General features: G+C 39.8%; 1 pseudogene; it reads right to left on the bottom strand.

Annotated features, from left to right (window-relative positions):
• Window positions 1-22,307, bottom strand: part of LOC147118395 (uncharacterized) — a 31,687-nt pseudogene extending 9,380 nt beyond the window's left edge.
• Window positions 22,308-22,613: the final 306 nt, after the last annotated feature.

Genomic DNA, 22,613 nt, shown 5'->3' with positions numbered 1-22,613 from the left:
GTAACTAGTGGGGTGCAGGAAGGATCAGTGTTGGGGCATCAGCTATTTACAATCTACATTAATGACCTAGATGAAGGGACCAAGTGTAATGTATCCAAGTTTGCTGATGATACAATGCTAGGTGGGACAGTAAGTTGTGAGGAGAAGACAAAAATTCTGCCAAGGGATATAGATAGACTAAATGAGTTGGCAGTAGGGTGGCATATGGAGTATAATGTAGGGAAATGTGAGGATATACAATTTGGTACGAAGAATAGAAAAGCAGAATATTTTTTAACTGGTGAGAAACTTTCAAATGTTGGTGTTTAGAGTGATTTGGGTATCCTCGTGAAAGAAACACAGAAAGCTAGCATGCAGGTACAGCAAGCAATAAGGAAGTCAATTGATGTGTTGGCCTTTATTGCAAGGGTTTGGAAGCCTTGCTACAATTGTACAGGGCCTTGTTGAGGCCACACCTGGAGTAATGTGCACAGTTCTAGTATCCTTATCTAAGGAAGGATATATTTGCCTTGGAGGCGTTGCAGCGAAGCATCACTAGATTGATTCCTGGGATGAGAGGGCCTTCCTATGATGAGAGATTGTGCAGAATGAGCCTATGCACTCTGGATTTTAGAAGAATGAGAGGTGAGCTCATTGAAACATACAAGATTCTGAAGGGGATAGACAGGGTCGATGCTGAGAGGTTGTTTCCCCTGGCTGGAATGTCGAGAACTAGGGGGCACAGTCTGAGGATAAGGGGTCGGCCATTTAAGGCTGAGATGAGGAGGAATATCTTCACTCAGAAGGTTGCGAATCTTTGGAATTCACTGCCCCAGATGGCTGTGAATGCTGAGTCTTTGATTATATTCAAGTCGGAGAGCGATAGATTTTTGGACTCTAGGGCAATCAAAGGATATGGAGATCGGGCCGGGAAGTGGAGATGAGGTGGATGATCAGACATGATCTTTTTGATTGGTGGAGCAGCCTCGAGGGGCCGTATGGCCTACTCCTGCTCTTACTTCTTATGCTCTTATTCTAGTAAATCTCCTCTAATGCCTTGCCATACTTCCTAAACTGTGCTGCATAAAATTGGACACAATACTCCAGCTGAGGCCTAAGCAATGATTTATAAAAGTTTACTGTAATTTCGTTACTTTTGCATTCTATGCCTCTATTTATAAAGCCCCGAATGCCATATGCTTGTTTTAACAGCCTCTTCAACTTCAAAGGCTTGTGGATGAAATAGCCAGAGGAGACCGCTAGATGGCGGGTGAACAGCTGAGTGCAAATTCTTCCCATGGGCCATCTCACAAAGTGGCGCTGGAGATTTTAGAGCAAAGACAACTTAAATGAGCAGCTGCGAGGAATGTGCCCGACAATTATGTCTTAAGAGAGAGGGACTTGATTTTTGCTCCAATATATATTGAGCTACCTTCAATATTCCACACTGTCAACATGGAAGCACAGATAAAACGGCGGTAAACCAGTGTCAAAAGATACCAAGGCTCCAGGGAACTGTCTTCTGTCTTGTTGCATTCAATAGAACATAACCTTAAATTAATCTTTAATCGACTACCGCACCAACACCCTCCACCCCACCAAAAATACAGAAGCGAAGAGACAGGGCCTAGTGTAATATAAACAGAGACAGGGTCTAGTGTAATATAAGCAGAGACAGGGCCTAGTGTAATATAAACAGAGACAGGATCTAGTGTAATATAAACAGACACAGGGTCTAGTGTAATACAAATAGAGACATGGCCTAGTGTAATATAAACAGAGACACGGCCTAGTGTAATATAAACAGAGACAGGGTCTAGTGTAGCACAAACAGAGACAGGGCCTAGTGTAATATAAGTAGAGACAGGATCTAGTGTAACATAAACAGAGACAGGGTCTAAAGTAATATAAACAGAGACAGGGCCTAGTGTAATATAAAAAGAGACAGGATCTAGTGTAATATAAACAGAGACAGGGCCTAGTGTAATATAAACATTGACAGGGTCTAGAGTAATATAAACAGAGACAGGGTCTAGTGTAATATAAACAGAGACAGGGCTGAGTGTAATATATACAGCGACAGGGTCTGGTGTAATATAAACAAAGACAGGGTCTAGTGTAATATAAACAGAGACAGGGTCTACTGTAAAATAAACAGAGACAGGGCCTAGTTTAATATAAACAGAGACAGGGTCTAGGGTAATATAAACAGGGACAGGATCTAATGTAATTTAAACATAGACCGGGCCTAGTGTAATATAAACAGAGACAGGTTTGAGTGTGTTATAAACAGAGACAGAGTCTAGTGTAATATAAACAGAGACAGAGCCTAGTGTAATAAAAACAGAGACAGGGCCTAGTGTAATATAAACAGAGACAGGGTCTAGTGTAATATAAACAGAGACAGGGTCCCGTGTAATATAAACAGAGACAGGGCCCAGTGTAATATACACAGAGACAGCATCTGGTGTAATATACAAAGAGGCAGGGCCTGGTGTAATATAAAAGGAGACAGGGCCTAGTGTAATATAAACAGAGACAGTGTCCAGTATAATATAAACAGAGACAGGGCCTAGTGTAATATAAACAGAGACAGGCTCTAGTGTAATATAAATAGAGACTGGGTCTAGTGCAATATTAACAGAGAAAGGGTCGAGTGTAATATAAACAGTGACAGGTTCTAGTGTAATATATACAGAGACAGGGTCTAGTGTAATATAAACAGAGACACGGTCTCGTGTAATATAAACAGAGACAAGGTCTTGTGTAATACAAAGGGACAACGGGCCTAGTGTAATATAAATAGATACATGGCCTAGTGTAATATAAACAGAGACAGGGTCTATTGTAATATAAACAGAGAAAGGGCCTAGTGTAATATAAACAGAGACAGGGTACAGTGTAATATAAACAGAGACAGGGACTAGTGTAACAGAAACAGAGACAGGATCCTCTGTAATATAAACAGAGACAGGGTCTCGTGTAATATAAACAGAGACAGGGTCTCGTGAAATATAAACAGAGACGGGTCTCCTGTAATATAAACAGAGGCACAGTCTCGTGTAATATAAACAGAGTCAGGGTGTAGTGGAATATAAACAGAGACATTGTCTAGTGTAATATAAACAGAGACAGGGTCTAGTATAATATAAACAGAGACTGGGTCCAGTGCAACATAAACAGAGAAAGGGTCGAGTGTAATATAAACAGAGACAGGATCTAGTGTAATATAAACAGAGACAAGGTCTTGTGTAATATAAATAGAGACAGGGTCAAGTGTAATATAAACAGAGACTGCGTCTAGTGTAATATAAACAGACAACGGGTCTAGTGTAATATAAACAGATACAGGGCCTAGTGTAATATAAACAGAGACAGGGTCTATTGTAATATAAACAGAGACATGGTCTAGTGTAATATAAACAGAGATAAGGTCTCGTGTAATATAAACAGAGACAGGGTCTAGTGTAATATAAACAGAGACAGAGAATAGTGTAACATAAACAGAGACAGTGTCTAGTGTAATATAAACAGAGACAGGATCCAGTGTAATATAAACAGAGACAGGGCCTCGTGTAATATAAACAGAGACAGGGTCTCGTGTAATATAAACAAAGACAGGGTCTCGTGTAATCTAAACAGAGACAGGGTCTCCTGTAATATAAACAGAGACAGGGTCTAGTGTAATATAAACAGAGACAGGGTCTGGTGTAATATAAACAGAGACAGGGCCTAGTGTAATTTAAACAGAGACAGGGCCTCGTGTAATATAAACAGAGGCAGGGTCTACTGTAATATAAAAAGAGACAGGGCCTGGTGTAATATAAGCAGAGACAGTGTCTAGTGCAATATAATCAGAGAGTGGCTATAGAGTAATATAAACAGAGAGTGGGTATAGTGTAATATAAACAGAGACAGGGTCTAGTGTAATATAATCAGAGACAGGGTCTAGTGTAATATAAACAGAGACAGTGTCCAGTGTAATATTAAATAAACAGGGTCTACTGTAATATAAACAGAGACAGGGTACAGTGTAATATAAGCAGAGACAGGGTCTAGTGTAATATAAACAGAGACATTGTCCAGTGTAATACTAATAGAGACAGGGTCTTGTATAATATAAACAGAAACAGGGTCTAGTATAATATAAACAGAGACTGGCTCTAATGCAATATAAACAGAAAAAGGGTCTAGTGTAATATAAACAGAGACAGGGCCGAGTGTAATATAAACAGAGACAGGGTCTAGTGTAATATAAACAGAGACATGGTCCAGTGTAATATAAACAGAGATAAGGTCTCGTGTAATATAAACAGAGACAGGGTCTAGTGTAATATAAACAGAGAGAGGGACTACTGTCATATAAGCAGAGACAGGGTCTAGTTTAAGATAAGCAGAGACATCGTCTAATATAATATAAACAGAGACAGGGTCTAGTGTAATATCAACAAAGACAGGGTCTAGAGCTTTATTAACAGAGACAGGGTCTAGAGTAATATAAACAGAGAGAGGGCCGAGTGTAATATAAACAGAGACAGGGCCTAGTGTAATATACACAGAGACAGTATCTAGTGTAATATACACAGAGACAGGGTCTAGTGTAATATAAAAAGAGACAGTGTCTAGTGTAATATAAATAGAGCCAGGGTCCAGTGTAATATAAATGAGACAGGGTCTAGTGTAATAGAAACAGAGACAGGGTCTAGTTTATTATAAACAGAGATAGGGTGTCGTGTAATATAAATAGAGACATGTTCTAGTGTAATATAAACAGAGACTGGGTCTCGTGTAATATAAACAGAGAACGGGTCTGGTGTAATATAAACAGATACAGGGTCTAGTGTAATATAAACAGAGACAGGGCCTAGTGTAATATAAACAGAGACAGGGTCTAGTGTAATATAAACAGAGACAGGGACTAGTGTAATATAAACAGAGACAGTGTCTAGTGTAATATAAACAGGGACAGGATCCCGTGTAATATAAACAGAGACAGAGTCTAGTGTAATATAAGCAGAGACAGCGTCTAGTGTAATATCAACAAAGACAGCGTCCAGAGTATTATTAACAGAGACAGGGTCTAGAGTAATATAAACAGGGAGAGGGCCTAGTGTAATATAAACAGAGACAGGGCCTCGTGTAATATAAATAGAGACAGGGTCTCGTGTAATATAAACAAAGACAGGGTCTCGTGTAATCTAAACAGAGACAGGGTCTCCTGTAATATAAACAGAGACAGGGTCTAGTGTAATATAAACATAGACAGGGTCTGGTGTAATATAAACAGAGACAGGGCCTAGTGTAATTTAAACAGAGACAGGGTCTCGTGTAATATAAACAGAGGCAGGGTCTACTGTAATATAAAAAGAGACAGGGCCTGGTGTAATATAAGCAGAGACAGTGTCTAGTGCAATATAATCAGAGAGTGGCTATAGAGTAATATAAACAGAGAGTGGGTATAGTGTAATATAAACAGAGACAGGGTCTAGTGTAATATAATCAGAGACAGGGTCTAGTGTAATATAAACAGAGACAGTGTCCAGTGTAATATTAAATAAACAGGGTCTACTGTAATATAAACAGAGACAGGGTACAGTGTAATATAAGCAGAGACAGGGTCTAGTGTAATATAAACAGAGACATTGTCCAGTGTAATACTAATAGAGACAGGGTCTTGTATAATATAAACAGAAACAGGGTCTAGTATAATATAAACAGAGACTGGCTCTAATGCAATATAAACAGAAAAAGGGTCTAGTGTAATATAAACAGAGACAGGGCCGAGTGTAATATAAACAGAGACAGGGTCTAGTGTAATATAAACAGAGACATGGTCCAGTGTAATATAAACAGAGATAAGGTCTCGTGTAATATAAACAGAGACAGGGTCTAGTGTAATATAAACAGAGAGAGGGACTACTGTCATATAAGCAGAGACAGGGTCTAGTTTAAGATAAGCAGAGACATCGTCTAATATAATATAAACAGAGACAGGGTCTAGTGTAATATCAATAAAGACAGGGTCTAGAGCTTTATTAACAGAGACAGGGTCTAGAGTAATATAAACAGAGAGAGGGCCGAGTGTAATATAAACAGAGACAGGGCCTAGTGTAATATACACAGAGACAGTATCTAGTGTAATATACACAGAGACAGGGTCTATTGTAATATAAACAGAGAAAGGGCCTAGTGTAATATAAACAGAGACAGGGTACAGTGTAATATAAACAGAGACAGGGACTAGTGTAACAGAAACAGAGACAGGATCCTCTGTAATATAAACAGAGACAGGGTCTCGTGTAATATAAACAGAGACAGGGTCTCGTGAAATATAAACAGAGACGGGTCTCCTGTAATATAAACAGAGGCACAGTCTCGTGTAATATAAACAGAGTCAGGGTGTAGTGGAATATAAACAGAGACATTGTCTAGTGTAATATAAACAGAGACAGGGTCTAGTATAATATAAACAGAGACTGGGTCCAGTGCAACATAAACAGAGAAAGGGTCGAGTGTAATATAAACAGAGACAGGATCTAGTGTAATATAAACAGAGACAAGGTCTTGTGTAATATAAATAGAGACAGGGTCAAGTGTAATATAAACAGAGACTGCGTCTAGTGTAATATAAACAGACAACGGGTCTAGTGTAATATAAACAGATACAGGGCCTAGTGTAATATAAACAGAGACAGGGTCTATTGTAATATAAACAGAGACATGGTCTAGTGTAATATAAACAGAGATAAGGTCTCGTGTAATATAAACAGAGACAGGGTCTAGTGTAATATAAACAGAGACAGGGAATAGTGTAACATAAACAGAGACAGTGTCTAGTGTAATATAAACAGAGACAGGATCCAGTGTAATATAAACAGAGACAGGGCCTCGTGTAATATAAACAGAGACAGGGTCTCGTGTAATATAAACAAAGACAGGGTCTCGTGTAATCTAAACAGAGACAGGGTCTCCTGTAATATAAACAGAGACAGGGTCTAGTGTAATATAAACATAGACAGGGTCTGGTGTAATATAAACAGAGACAGGGCCTAGTGTAATTTAAACAGAGACAGGGTCTCGTGTAATATAAACAGAGGCAGGGTCTACTGTAATATAAAAAGAGACAGGGCCTGGTGTAATATAAGCAGAGACAGTGTCTAGTGCAATATAATCAGAGAGTGGCTATAGAGTAATATAAACAGAGAGTGGGTATAGTGTAATATAAACAGAGACAGGGTCTAGTGTAATATAATCAGAGACAGGGTCTAGTGTAATATAAACAGAGACAGTGTCCAGTGTAATATTAAATAAACAGGGTCTACTGTAATATAAACAGAGACAGGGTACAGTGTAATATAAGCAGAGACAGGGTCTAGTGTAATATAAACAGAGACATTGTCCAGTGTAATACTAATAGAGACAGGGTCTTGTATAATATAAACAGAAACAGGGTCTAGTATAATATAAACAGAGACTGGCTCTAATGCAATATAAACAGAAAAAGGGTCTAGTGTAATATAAACAGAGACAGGGCCGAGTGTAATATAAACAGAGACAGGGTCTAGTGTAATATAAACAGAGACATGGTCCAGTGTAATATAAACAGAGATAAGGTCTCGTGTAATATAAACAGAGACAGGGTCTAGTGTAATATAAACAGAGAGAGGGACTACTGTCATATAAGCAGAGACAGGGTCTAGTTTAAGATAAGCAGAGACATCGTCTAATATAATATAAACAGAGACAGGGTCTAGTGTAATATCAACAAAGACAGGGTCTAGAGCTTTATTAACAGAGACAGGGTCTAGAGTAATATAAACAGAGAGAGGGCCGAGTGTAATATAAACAGAGACAGGGCCTAGTGTAATATACACAGAGACAGTATCTAGTGTAATATACACAGAGACAGGGTCTAGTGTAATATAAAAAGAGACAGTGTCTAGTGTAATATAAATAGAGCCAGGGTCCAGTGTAATATAAATGAGACAGGGTCTAGTGTAATAGAAACAGAGACAGGGTCTAGTTTATTATAAACAGAGATAGGGTGTCGTGTAATATAAATAGAGACATGTTCTAGTGTAATAAATACAGAGACTGGGTCTCGTGTAATATAAACAGAGAACGGGTCTGGTGTAATATAAACAGATACAGGGTCTAGTGTAATATAAACAGAGACAGGGCCTAGTGTAATATAAACAGAGACAGGGTCTAGTGTAATATAAACAGAGACAGGGACTAGTGTAATATAAACAGAGACAGTGTCTAGTGTAATATAAACAGGGACAGGATCCCGTGTAATATAAACAGAGACAGAGTCTAGTGTAATATAAGCAGAGACAGCGTCTAGTGTAATATCAACAAAGACAGCGTCCAGAGTATTATTAACAGAGACAGGGTCTAGAGTAATATAAACAGGGAGAGGGCCTAGTGTAATATAAACAGAGACAGGGTCTAGTGTAATATAAACAGAGACAGGGAATAGTGTAACATAAACAGAGACAGTGTCTAGTGTAATATAAACAGAGACAGGATCCAGTGTAATATAAACAGAGACAGGGCCTCGTGTAATATAAACAGAGACAGGGTCTCGTGTAATATAAACAAAGACAGGGTCTCGTGTAATCTAAACAGAGACAGGGTCTCCTGTAATATAAACAGAGACAGGGTCTAGTGTAATATAAACATAGACAGGGTCTGGTGTAATATAAACAGAGACAGGGCCTAGTGTAATTTAAACAGAGACAGGGTCTCGTGTAATATAAACAGAGGCAGGGTCTACTGTAATATAAAAAGAGACAGGGCCTGGTGTAATATAAGCAGAGACAGTGTCTAGTGCAATATAATCAGAGAGTGGCTATAGAGTAATATAAACAGAGAGTGGGTATAGTGTAATATAAACAGAGACAGGGTCTAGTGTAATATAATCAGAGACAGGGTCTAGTGTAATATAAACAGAGACAGTGTCCAGTGTAATATTAAATAAACAGGGTCTACTGTAATATAAACAGAGACAGGGTACAGTGTAATATAAGCAGAGACAGGGTCTAGTGTAATATAAACAGAGACATTGTCCAGTGTAATACTAATAGAGACAGGGTCTTGTATAATATAAACAGAAACAGGGTCTAGTATAATATAAACAGAGACTGGCTCTAATGCAATATAAACAGAAAAAGGGTCTAGTGTAATATAAACAGAGACAGGGCCGAGTGTAATATAAACAGAGACAGGGTCTAGTGTAATATAAACAGAGACATGGTCCAGTGTAATATAAACAGAGATAAGGTCTCGTGTAATATAAACAGAGACAGGGTCTAGTGTAATATAAACAGAGAGAGGGACTACTGTCATATAAGCAGAGACAGGGTCTAGTTTAAGATAAGCAGAGACATCGTCTAATATAATATAAACAGAGACAGGGTCTAGTGTAATATCAACAAAGACAGGGTCTAGAGCTTTATTAACAGAGACAGGGTCTAGAGTAATATAAACAGAGAGAGGGCCGAGTGTAATATAAACAGAGACAGGGCCTAGTGTAATATACACAGAGACAGTATCTAGTGTAATATACACAGAGACAGGGCCTAGTGTAATATAAAAAGAGACAGTGTCTAGTGTAATATAAATAGAGCCAGGGTCCAGTGTAATATAAATGAGACAGGGTCTAGTGTAATAGAAACAGAGACAGGGTCTAGTTTATTATAAACAGAGATAGGGTGTCGTGTAATATAAATAGAGACATGTTCTAGTGTAATATAAACAGAGACTGGGTCTCGTGTAATATAAACAGAGAACGGGTCTGGTGTAATATAAACAGATACAGGGTCTAGTGTAATATAAACAGAGGCAGGGCCTAGAGTAATATAAACAGAGACAGGGTCTAGTGTAATATAAACAGAGACAGGGACTAGTGTAATATAAACAGAGACAGTGTCTAGTTTAATATAAACAGGGACAGGATCCCGTGTAATATAAACAGAGACAGAGTCTAGTGTAATATAAGCAGAGACAGCGTCTAGTGTAATATCAACAAAGACAGGGTCCAGAGTATTATTAACAGAGACAGGGTCTAGAGTAATATAAACAGGGAGAGGGCCTAGTGTAATATAAACAGAGATAGGGCCGAGTGTAATATACACAGAGACAGTATCTAGTGTAATATACACAGAGACAGGGCCTAGTGTAATGTAAAAAGAGACAGGGCCTAGTGTAATATAAACAGAGACTGTGTCTTGTGTAATATAAACAGGGACAGGGTTTAGTGTAATATAATCAAAGAGTGGGTATAGTGCAATATAAACAGAGACTGGGTCCAGTGTAATATAAACAGAGACAGGGTCTAGTGTAACAGAAACAGGGACAGGGTCTAGTGTAATATAAACAGAGACAGGGTCTAGTGTAATATAAACAGAGACAGGGTCTTGTGTAATATAAACAGAGACAGAGTCTAGTGTAATATAAACAGAGACAGGGCCTAGTGTAATATAAACAGAGACAGGGTCTAGTGTAATATAAACAGATACATGGTCTAGTGTAATATAAACAAAGATAAGGTCTCGTGTAATATAAACAGAGACAGGGTCTAGTGTAATATAAACAGAGAGAGGGACTACTGTCATATAAGCAGAGACAGGGTCTAGTTTAATATAAGCAGAGACATCGTCTAATGTAATATAAACAGAGACAGGGTCTAGTGTAATATCAACAAAGACAGGGTCTAGAGCTTTATTAACAGAGACAGGGTCTAGAGTAATATAAACAGAGAGAGGGCCTAGTGTAATATACACAGAGACAGGGTCTAGTGTAATATAAAAAGAGACAGTGTCTAGTGTAATATAAATAGAGACAGGGTCCAGTGTAATATAAATGAGACAGGGTCTAGTGTAATAGAAACAGAGACAGGGTCTAGTTTATTATAAACAGAGATAGGGTGTCGTGTAATATAAACAGAGACAGGATCTAGTGTAATATAAACAGAGACAGAGTCCAGTGTAATATAAACAGAGAGAGGGTCTCGTGTAATATAAACAGAGACAGGGTCTAGTGTAATATAAACAGAGACAGTGTCTAGTGTAATATAAACAGAGACAGAGTCCAGTGTAATATAAACAGATACAGGGTCTAGTGTAATATAAACAGAGACAGGGCCTAGTGTAATATAAACAGAGACAGGATCCCGTGTAATATAAACAGAGACAGAGTCTAGTGTAATATAAGCAGAGACAGCGTCTCGTGTAATATAAACAGAGACAGTGTCTTGTGTAATATCAACAAAGACAGGGTCCAGAGTATTATTAACAGAGGCAGGGTCTAGAGTAATATGAACAGGGAGAGGGCCTAGTGTAATATAAACAGAGACAGGGGCTAGTGTAATAAACACAAAGAAAGTATCTAGTGTAATATACACAGAGACAGGGCCTAGTGTAATGTAAAAAGGGACAGGGTCTAGTGTAATATAAACAAAGACAGGGTCTAGTGTAATATAAACAGAGACAGGGTCCAGTGTAATATAAATAGAGACAGGGCGTAGTATAATATAAACAGAGACAGGGTCTAGTGTTTTATAAACAGAGACAGGATCTAGTGTAATATAAACAGAGACAGGGTCCAGTGTAATATAAACATAGACAGGGTCTAGTGTAATATAAACAGAGAGTGGGTATAGTGTCATATAAACAGAGACAGGGTCCAGTGTAATATAAACAGAGACAGTGTCTAGTGTAATATAAACAGAGACAGGGTCTAGTGTAATATAAACAGAGACAGGATCTAGTGTAATAGCAACAAAGACAGGGTCTAGAGTATTATTAACAGAGACAGGGTCTAGAGTAATATAAACAGAGAGAGGGCCTAGTTTAATATAAACAGAGACAGGGCCGAGTGAAATATACACAGAGACAGTATCTAGTGTAATATACACAGAGACAGGGCCTAATGTAATATAAAAAGAGACAGGGCCTTGTATAATATAAACAGAGACAATGTCCAGTGTAATATAAACAGAGACAGGGTTTAGTGTAATATAATCAGAGAGTGGGTATAGTGCAATATTAACAGAGACAGGGTCCAGTGTAATATAACAGAGACCGGGTCTACTGTAATAGAAACAGAGACAGGGTCAAGTGTAATATAAACAGAGACAGCGTCTGGTGCAATATAAACAGAGGCAGGGTCTAGTGTAATTTAAACAGAGACAAGGGCTAGTGTAATATAAACAGAGTCAGCTCTAGTATAATATAAAACGAGACAGGGTCTAGTGTAATATAAACAGAGACAGGGTCTAGTGTATTATTAACAGAGAGAGGGTCTAGTGTAACATAAACAGAGACAGGGCCTAGTGTAATATAAACAGAGATAAGATCTAGTGTAATATAAACAGAGACATTGTCTAGTGTAATATTAATAGAGACAGGGTCTAGTGTAATACAAACAGATGCAGGTTCTAGTAAAATATAAACAGAGATTGGGTCTAGTGCAATATAAACAGAGAAAGGGTCTAGTGTAATATAAATAGAGACATGGTCTAGTGTAACACATACAGAGGCAGGGTCTAGTGTAATAAAGACAGAGACAAGGTCTAGTGTAACATAAATAGAGACATGTTCCAGTGTAATATAAACAGAGACTGGGTCTAGTGTAATATAAACAGAGAACGGGTCTGGTGTAATATAAACAGATACAGGGTCTAGTGTAATATAAACAGAGACAGGGCCTAGTGTAATATAAACAGAGACAGTGTCTAGTGTAATATAAACAGGGACAGGATCCCGTGTAATATAAACAGAGACAGAGTCTAGTGTAATATAAGCAGAGACAGCGTCTAGTGTAATATCAACAAAGACAGGGTCCAGAGTATTATTAACAGAGACAGGGTCTAGAGTAATATAAACAGGGAGAGGGCCTAGTGTAATATAAACAGAGACAGGGCCTAGATAAATATACACAGAGACAGTATCTAGTGTAATATACACAGAGACAGGGCCTAGTGTAATGTAAAAAGAGACAGGGCCTAGTGTAATATAAACAGAGACTGTGTCTAGTGTAATATAAACAGAGACAGGGTTTAGTGTAATATAATCAAAGAGTGGGTATAGTGCAATATAAACAGAGACTGGGTCCAGTGTAATATAAACAGAGACAGGGTCTAGTGTAACAGAAACAGGGACAGGGTCTAGTGTAATATAAACAGAGACAGGGTCTAGTGTCATATAAACAGAGACAGGGTCTTGTGTAATATAAACAGAGACAGAGTCTAGTGTAATATAAACAGAGACACGGTCTAGTGTAATATAAACAGAGTCAGGGTCTAGTGTAATATAAACAGAGACAGGGTCTAGTGTAGTATAAACAGAGACAGGGCCTAGTGTAATATAAGCAGAGACAGGGTCTAGTGTAATATAAACAGAGACATTGTCTCGTGTAATATTAATAGAGACAGGGTCTAGTATAATATAAACAGAGACAGGGTCTAGTATAATATAAAGAGAGACTGGCTCTAATGCAATATAAACAGAGAAAGGGTCTAGTGTAATATAAACAGAGACAGGGCCTAGTGTAATATAAACAGAGACAGTGTCTAGTGTAATATAAACAGAGACATGGTCTAGTGTAATATAAACAGAGATAAGGTCTCGTGTAATATAAACAGAGACAGGGTCTAGTGTAATATAAACAGAGAGATATCTGGTGCCAAGGACTAATCTCCCCATATATAAAAGTGGAAACAAATCAGACCCAAATAACTACCGCGGCATCTGTGTCAACTGTTGTCTAGGGAAGTTATTCTGCAGTATTCTAAATAGTAGATTACTTGATTTTCTTAACAAACATAATATCCTCAGAAAAAAACAAATAGGCTTTCTTCCAAAACACCGCACCGCCGACCATATCTATACCCTTCACACCCTCATTGGAAAACATGTACACCAAACAAAAAATGGGAAAATATTCGCCTGCTTGATCGACTTCAAGAAAGCCTTTGACTCTATATGGCACGAAGGGCTCTATTATAAACTTCTTCAGTGTGGAATAGGGGGCAAAGTCTATGACCTTATTAAATCAATGTATCTGAAAAACAAATGCGGGGTCAAAATTGGAGACAAACGCACCGATTTCTTCACCCAGAGAAGAGGCGTCCGGCAGGGCTGCAATTTGAGCCCGACCCTGTTTAACATATACATAAATGAATTAGCAGACATGCTGGAGCAAAGCGAGACACCAGGTCTCCGTCTCCTGGATGGAGAAGTGAAATCCCTGTTCTATGCGGACGACCTGGTTCTGCTGTCTCCCACAGAACAGGGATTACAGCAACAACTAGACCTACTCGACAAATACTGCCAAAATTGGGCTCTAACAGTAAATCTAAAGAAAACCAACATCATGATTTTTCAAAAAAGGCCCAGATGTCAGGAAAACAAATACCAGTTTACCCTCAGTGATACCACTATAGGACACACTATGAGCTACACCTACCTTGGTCTAACTATTACAGCATCAGGGAGCTTCAGCATAGCAGTGAATGCACTAAAAGAAAAAGCCCGAAGAGCCCTATATGCAATAAAAAGAAAATTCTACAACATCCAAATCCCAATCAAAATCTGGCTCAAAATATTTGACAGCATAATCCTGCCCATTGCACTGTACGGTAGTGAAGTATGGGGCCCGCTAAATCACCAAAGCTACACTAAATGGGAAAAACACACAAAAGAAGCCCTACATGCAGGATTCTGCCGAAGCATCCTTCGCACCCAAAGAAAAACGCCAACAAATGCATGCAGAGCCGAACTAGGCAGATACCCACTGATAATAAACATCAAAAAACGAGCACTAAACTTCCTAAATCACCTCAAATCTAGCTCCCCAGACACCCTTCATTTCAAAGCCTTTCAGACCCAAGAGCTAAACCCAGAAAAGAGTCCCCTGAGTCAGCTGCTACTGAAACTAAGTACTCAGCCGGACCCTGACCAGCCCCAGACCAAAACAGCCGTCCAAACACCAATCCGAGTGAACCAAATCATTAAAAAATGCAAAGAAACCTACCTGGAACATTGGAACAAAGTAACCGAAAGCCAAAGCAGATTAGAATGTTACCGGGCCCTAAAAAGAGAATATAAACTGGCAGACTACCTCACGACCATCAGAGACACAAAACAGAGACAGACCCTCACCAGGTACAGACTAAGCGACCACCAACTGGAAATTGAAAAAGGCAGATACAAGAAATCCTGGAAGCCTAGAGAGAATAGAATATGCGATCAATGTCTGGCCGGCGAGGTTGAAACAGAGATGCATTTCCTCCTAAAATGCGAAAAATTCAACACATCAAGAAACATATTATTCAACAAGCTAAGCCAAACAACCCCAGATTTCAAGGAATTGGATGACCTGTCAAAATTGAGATTAGTCCTAGGAGAAGGAGACAGACCATACCTTGGGGCCAAATATGTAACAACATGTCACAACCTGAGGACTGTTTAAAATTAAGACTGTTTAAAATTATTATTGAACGTACCAAATGAAGTACAAAGACTGTTTAAAATTAATATTGTTTAAAAGTAATATTGTATGTACCCAACAAATGTCAAATCGATTGACACCTACAGAATGTTGGAAAACTGTACCTTTTTGCTATGTAAGCTTTGGCAATATGGTTCTCTGTAAACTTTCATGCCAATAAAGCATTTGAATTGGAATTGGAATTGGAATTGGACTACTGTCATATAAGCAGAGACAGGGTCTAGTTTAATATAAGCAGAGACATCGTCTAATGTAATATAAACAGAGACAGGGTCTAGTGTAATATCAACAAAGACAGGGTCTAGAGCTTTATTAACAGAGACAGGGTCTAGAGTAATATAAGCAGAGAGAGGGCCTAGTGTAATATAAACAGAGACAGGGCCTAGTGTAATATACACAGAGACAGTATCTAGTGTAATATACACAGAGACAGGGTCTAGTGTAATATAAAAAGAGACAGTGTCTAGTGTAATATAAATAGAGACAGGGTCCAGTGTAATACAAATGAGACAGGGTCTAGTGTAATAGAAACAGAGACAGGGTCTAGTTTATTATAAACAGAGATAGGGTGTCGTGTAATATAAACAGAGACAGGGTCTAGTGTAATATAAACAGAGACAGTGTCTAGTGTAATATAAACAGAGAGAGGGTCTAGTGTAATATAAACAGAGACAGGGCCTAGTGTAATATAAACAGAGAAAGTGTCTAGTGTAATATAAACAGAGACATTGTCTAGTGTAATATTAATAGAGACATGGTCTAGTGTAATATAAACAGAGACAGGGTCTAGTATAATATAAACAGAGACTGGGTCTAGTGCAATATAAACAGAGAAATGGTCTCGTGTAATATAAACAGAGACAGGGTCTAGTGTAATATAAACAGAGACAGGGTCTAGTGTAATATGAACAGAGACTGGGTCTAGGGTAATATAAACAGAGAACGGGTCTGGTGTAATATAAACAGATACAGGGCCTAGTGTAATATAAACAGAGACAGGGTCTCGTGTAATATAAACAGAGACAGGGCCTAGTGTAATATAAACAGAGACAGGGTCTAGTGTAATATACACATAGACATGGTCCAGTGTAATATAAACAGAGATAAGGTCTCGTGTAATATAAACAAGTCAGTGTCGAGCGTAATATAAACAGAGACAGGGACTAGTGTAATATAAACAGAGACAGTGTCTAGTGTAATATAAACAGAGACAGGATCCAGTGTAATATAAACAGAGACTGAGTCTAGTGTAATATAAGCAGTGAAAGCGTCTAATGTAATATAAACAGAGACAGGGTGTAGTGTAATATCAACAAAGACAGGGTCCAGAGTATTATTAACAGTGACAGGGTCTAGAGTAATATAAACAGCGAGAGGGCCTAGTGTAATATAAAAAGAGACAGGGCCTAGTGTAATATAAACAGATAAATTGTCTAGTGTAATATAAACAGAGACAGGGTGTAGTGTAATATAATCAGAGACTAGGTATCGTGTAAAATAAACAGAGACAGGGTCCAGTGTAATACAAACAGAGACAGGGTCTAGTGTAATAAAAAACAGAGACAGGTTCTAGTGTAATATAACCAGAGACAGAGTCTAGTGTAATATAAACAGAGACATGTTCTAGTGTAATAGAAACAGAGTCAGGGCCTCGCGTAATATAAACAGAGACAGGGCCTAGTGTAATATAAACAGAGACAGATCTAGTGTAATATAAACAGAGATATTGTCTAGTGTAATATTAATAGAGACAGGGTCTCGTGTAATATAAACAGAGACAGGGTCTAGTATAATATAAACAGAGACTGGGTCTAGTGCAATATAAACAGAGAAAGGGTCTTGTGTAATATAAACAGAGACAGGGCCTAGTTTAATATAAGCAGAGACAGGGTCTAGTTTAATATAAACAAAGATATGGTCTAGTGTAATATAAACAGAGATAAGGTCTCGTGTAATATAAACAGAGACAGGGTCTAGTGTAATATAAACAGAGACAGGGACGAGTGTAATATAAACAGAGACAGTGTCTAGTGTAATATAAACAGAGACAGTTTCCAGTGTAATATAAACAGCGACAGGGTCTCGTGTAATATAAACAGAGACAGGGACTCGTGTAATATCAACAGGGACAGGGTCTCGTGTAATATAAACAGAGACAGGGTCTAGTGTAATATAAACAGAGACAGGGTCTCGTGTAACATAAACAGAGACAGGGCCTAGTGTAATATAAACAGAGACACGGTCTCGTGTAATATAAACAGAGACAGGGTCTAGTGTAATATAAACAGAGACAGGGTCTAGTGTAATATAAACAGAGACAAGGTCTAGTGTAATATAAAGAGAGACAGGGTCTAGTGTAATATAAACAGAGACAGGATCCAGTGTAATATAAACAGAGACAGGGTCTCGTGTAATATAAACAGAGACAGGGACTCGTGTAATATAAACAGAGACAGGGTCTCGTGTAATATAAACAGAGACAGGGTCTAGTGTAATATAAACAGAGACAGGTTCTCGGTTCTCGTGTAATATAAACAGAGACAGGGCCTAGTGTAATATAAACAGAGACAGGGTCTCGTGTAATATAATCAGAGACAGGGTCTAGTGTAATATAAACAGAGACCGGGTCTAGTGTAATATATACTGAGACAAGGTCTAGTGTAATATAAATAGAGACAGGGTCGAGTGTAATATTAATAGAGACAGGGTCTAGTGTTATATAAACAGAGACAGGGTCTAGTATAATATAAACAGAGACTGGGTCTAGTGCAATATAAACAGAGAAAGGGTCTAGGGTAATATAAACAGAGACAGGGCCTAGTGTAATATAAACAGGGACAGGGTCTAGTGTAATATAAACAGAGACATGATCTAGTGTAATATAAACAGAGATAAGGTCTCGTGTAATATAAACAGAGACAGGGTCTAGTGTAATATAAACAGAGACAGGGTCTAGTGTAATATTAACAGAGACAGGGACTAGTGTAATATAAACAGAGACAGTGTCTAGTGTAATATAAACAGAGACAGGATCCAGTGTAATATAAGCAGAGACAGGGTCTCGTGTAATATAAACAGAGACAGGGACTCGTGTAATATAAACAGAGACAGTGTCTCGTGTAATATAAACAGAGACAGGGTCTAGTGTAATATAAACAGAGAGAGGGTCTCGTGTAATATAAACAGAGACAAGGCCTAGTGTAATATAAACAGAGACAGGGTCTCGTGTAATATAAACAGAGACAGGGTCTAGTGTAATATAAACAGAGACAGGGTCTGGTGTAATATAAACAGAGACAAAGTCTAGTGTAATATAAACAGAGACAGGGTCTAGTGTAATATAAACAGAGACAGCGGCTAGTGTAATATAAACAGAACAGGGTCTCGGGTAATATAAACAGTGACAGGGTCTCGTGTAATATAAACAGAGACAGGGTCTAGTGTAATATAAACAGAGACAGGGCCTAGTGTAATATAAACAGAGACAGGGTCTAGTGAAATTTAAACAGAGAGAGGGTCTAGTGTAATATAAACAGAGACAGGGTCTTGCATAATATGAACAGAGCCAGGCTCTACTGTAATATACAATGACAGGGTCTAGTGTAATATAAACAGAGACAGGGTCTAGTGTAATATAAAAAGAGAAGGGGTCTAGTGTAATTTACACAGAGACAGGATCTAGTGTAATATAAACTGAGAAAGGGCCCAGTGTAATATGAGAGAGAGAAGGTCTAGTGTAATATAAACAGAGACAGGATGCAGTGTGCTCTTAACAGAGACAGGGTCTAGTGTAATATAAACAGGGACAGTGTCTTGTGTCATATAAACTGAGACAGTGTCTAGAGTAATATAAACAGACAGCCTCGAGTGTAATATAAACAGAGACAGGGTCTAGTGTAATAGAAACAGAGACAGGGCCTAGTGTAATATAAACAGAGACAGGGCCTAGTGTAATATAAAGAGAGACAGGGCCTAGTGTAATATAAACAGAGACAGGGTCGAGTGTAATATAAAGAGAAACAGGTTCTGGTGTGATATAAACAGAGACAGATGCTTGTGCAGTAATAACTGAGACAGAATCTTGTGTACACAACAGAGACCCTAGAAACTTTAAGCCACAACAATTAAGTTTGGAAAAATGCTGGAGAGAAATACTCACTAGCCAATCACGTAACTGCTTTCTGTTGACGTCACACTTCGATTACTTTTTACTTCTCGCTGCTGCCGCCAGTGTGTTTGGGCCGCTCTCTCACTCCCCGCTGTGTAACACCTTGGTGTCCACGCTCAGTCTCCACCCAGGTCCGGCCTCGCTGCTGCCGCCGGTGTGTCTGGGCCGCTCTCACTCCCTGCTGTTTAACAGCTTGGTCTCCGCGCTCAGTCTCCACCCATGGCCGGTCTCGCTGCTGCCGCCTGTGTGTCTGCGCCGCTCTCACTCCCCGCTGTTTAACACCTTGGTCTCCGCGCTCAGTCTGCACCCAGGGCCGCTCCCGCTGCTGCCGCCGGTGTGTCTGGGCCGCTCTCTCACTCCCCGCTGTTTAACACCTTGGTCTCCGCACTCAGTCTCCACCCAAGGCCGCTCTCGCTGCTGCCGCCGGTGTCCCGAGTCCAAATGATTCACACAGACCAATAAAAGGGTAGGCCCAGCACTGGGGTAATTACTTCCAACCCTTTTCCAATCTCAACAACACCCATTAACCCTTACATTCTGTGTCCTGTATCCCTGAAGACTTTTCTTCCTGCTATGCTCCATTGCCTCTGATACCATCTACATAAACTCCGTGAACATCATAAATAACAACAGAAAACGCTGGAAATACTCAGCAGGCCAGGCAGCATCCGTGGAGAGAGAAACAGAGTTAACGTTTCAGGTCTGGGTCAGATCGAATATCTTCTGCAATTTCCTTCTGATGCGACGCTGCTTTTCCTCTGAACTCCTGGAGTTCAGGCGCGAGGTCTCCTGTGGTTGGATATCAGATTGGGTTAAGGAACGGAAAATTAAAAGGTAGTTTGGGAACGGATAGCGTTGGTGTAGAAAAAAAGCTTCACGTCTGCTCCAATCTCTCTCCGTCTAAGCGACAAATACTTCTAGCCACCGTCGCTGTGTCTGCCGTCTCTCTGTCCTATCCCCAGAACTCGGGGATTTCGGGTGGTGCAGGGCCCCTTTAAGACACCAAGGGCAGACGGTCTGACACCAGGAATTAATATGAAAAACAACCAATCACAATGCTGTGACGTTTTGAAAGGATTGTGGCATCATCCAGTGCCGGGCAATGCGGTGGCTGGCATGTCAGTGTGACGTATGATCGGCTTTGTTTGTGTGACGTGCCGTCGGCCATATTTGTGTGACATGCGGTGTGACGTGTGACTTCTATTCTCTCAAACGAAACGGTCACCCTTTCTTAATAAAACGGAGCAAATATGCAACAGAAATAAAGGCACAGACAGCGACGATTTGGTGAGTTGTGCATGTGCGAAGTGTGCTCTCATGTAGCAGCGCAGCCCGTTGTCTACATAGGGCCTATTCTGGCCCGCTGTGCATTGTGGGAAGCTCTGTCCTTCGTGGCTGCTTAAATCACTGACAGGGAGTTAACCAACTGAACCACTGAATGGCAATTTATCCCTGCCTCCCGAGGGGAAACTGTCACACGGACAGAGGTCTCCTTACTGGCTAATAGTACTTGGTCAGATTTATTGCAGGTTAACTAATGCACGGAAGTTAAATGATGCAGCCAGTGACCGGAGCAGCAAGAATAGCCAAAGAGTTAAGAAATCTTTCTATTTTCCCCAGAGATGTCCCGAAACATTGAATTATTTTTACTTTCATGTCCTCTCCCATTCGATTCTGTTTACAGGCTTGGAAAGTGGCATCTAACTTTAGGTAAGACTGAAATAGAGTAAAGTGTCGGAGGATTTCCCGAGCACCTCAATAGATTACGTATTCGGTTTTGAAGGAATACACGGGTGAAATAACAAACACAGACAGAATATGGGAACCAGATCCTGTCCTATTAACGGAGCGACCAGCAGGATGTTCCTGGCGCTGTCAGCAACCTCTTTCTCGGAGCTGATCGGAACATCGATCCATAACTAGAAGGGCAGTTTAACCGATCGGTTCATTCTGGGATCTATCTTTCGAGCCGATAGGATTCTGCAGTTTGTTTTTTCGGCCGCTCCTGGAAACAGTTGGGTGACAGTTTGATCCGAGGTTAATTTGGTTTCCTCTCGGTGTGTGTCTGAGCGCCTGACAGCGCGCTGCACATTGTGGATGCATCTGCCCGCGATTCTACACAACCCCAACAGTCCAAGGGCAGTTTTTGTACAGGGCTGAGACTGCTTTCCATCACTGTGAGTCCCAGAGCGCAGTAATACACGGCAGCGTCAGTCAGCTGCAGCCCCGAGATAGTTAAACTGATGAATTTAATCGAGGTCTTGAGCGCTACAGAGAAACGCCTTTTAGCAAAATCTGCTTTATATTCATAACCATCAGAATCCTTCCTCAGAATAAATTCGGGCTGTGTGTCTGGGTGTTGCCGGTACCAATATAAATAATAGCCGCTCCGTGTAGTATCATAGGTACAGCTTAAAGTCATCGCTTCTCCTTCTGTCTTAACTCCTGAGGACAGCGGCTGAGTGACAGAATCTCCCAGACTCCGATCTGAAAAACATGTTCAAACAGGAAAAGATCAGACCGGCGGGTGTTTGAAATTCAGATTCAAACCATGTTAGAAATGAGAAAAAAGATGAAATGTGTTTGGTCCACAATTACCTGTCAGAAATGACCCCCACACAGCCCAGATGCTGAGTAGCCGCATTGTCGCTGTTCGCTCTGTAAAAGAGTGGCTGGATAATTAAAGACACCCGTTCTAATCCCCGCCCTCAATAATCTGCTGTCGTGTCTCAGGATGCTCTCACCTCACTTCCTTGTGTCCGCAGTGGTGCTGTGAGACCAGTAGGTGGTGAGCTGGCTGCCTGTGAATGGAAACACCCCGAGCTGGGCCACAGTCAGTGTCCTTATAGGGGAATGGTTCCGCTTTTAGAGACCAGGGTGGGAAAGAAGCCCTTGTCTGGTTATTCCGACCGTGGAGCACATTATTGTTAATCGGGTTTGGGTTTGGAAT

Source organism: Somniosus microcephalus, chromosome 4 (assembly GCF_052327205.1).
Source record: "Somniosus microcephalus isolate GS21.2 chromosome 4, FLI_Smic_1.0, whole genome shotgun sequence".
In the NCBI taxonomy this organism is placed as follows: domain Eukaryota; kingdom Metazoa; phylum Chordata; class Chondrichthyes; order Squaliformes; family Somniosidae; genus Somniosus; species Somniosus microcephalus.
This window is presented reverse-complemented; position numbering and strand designations above follow the sequence as displayed.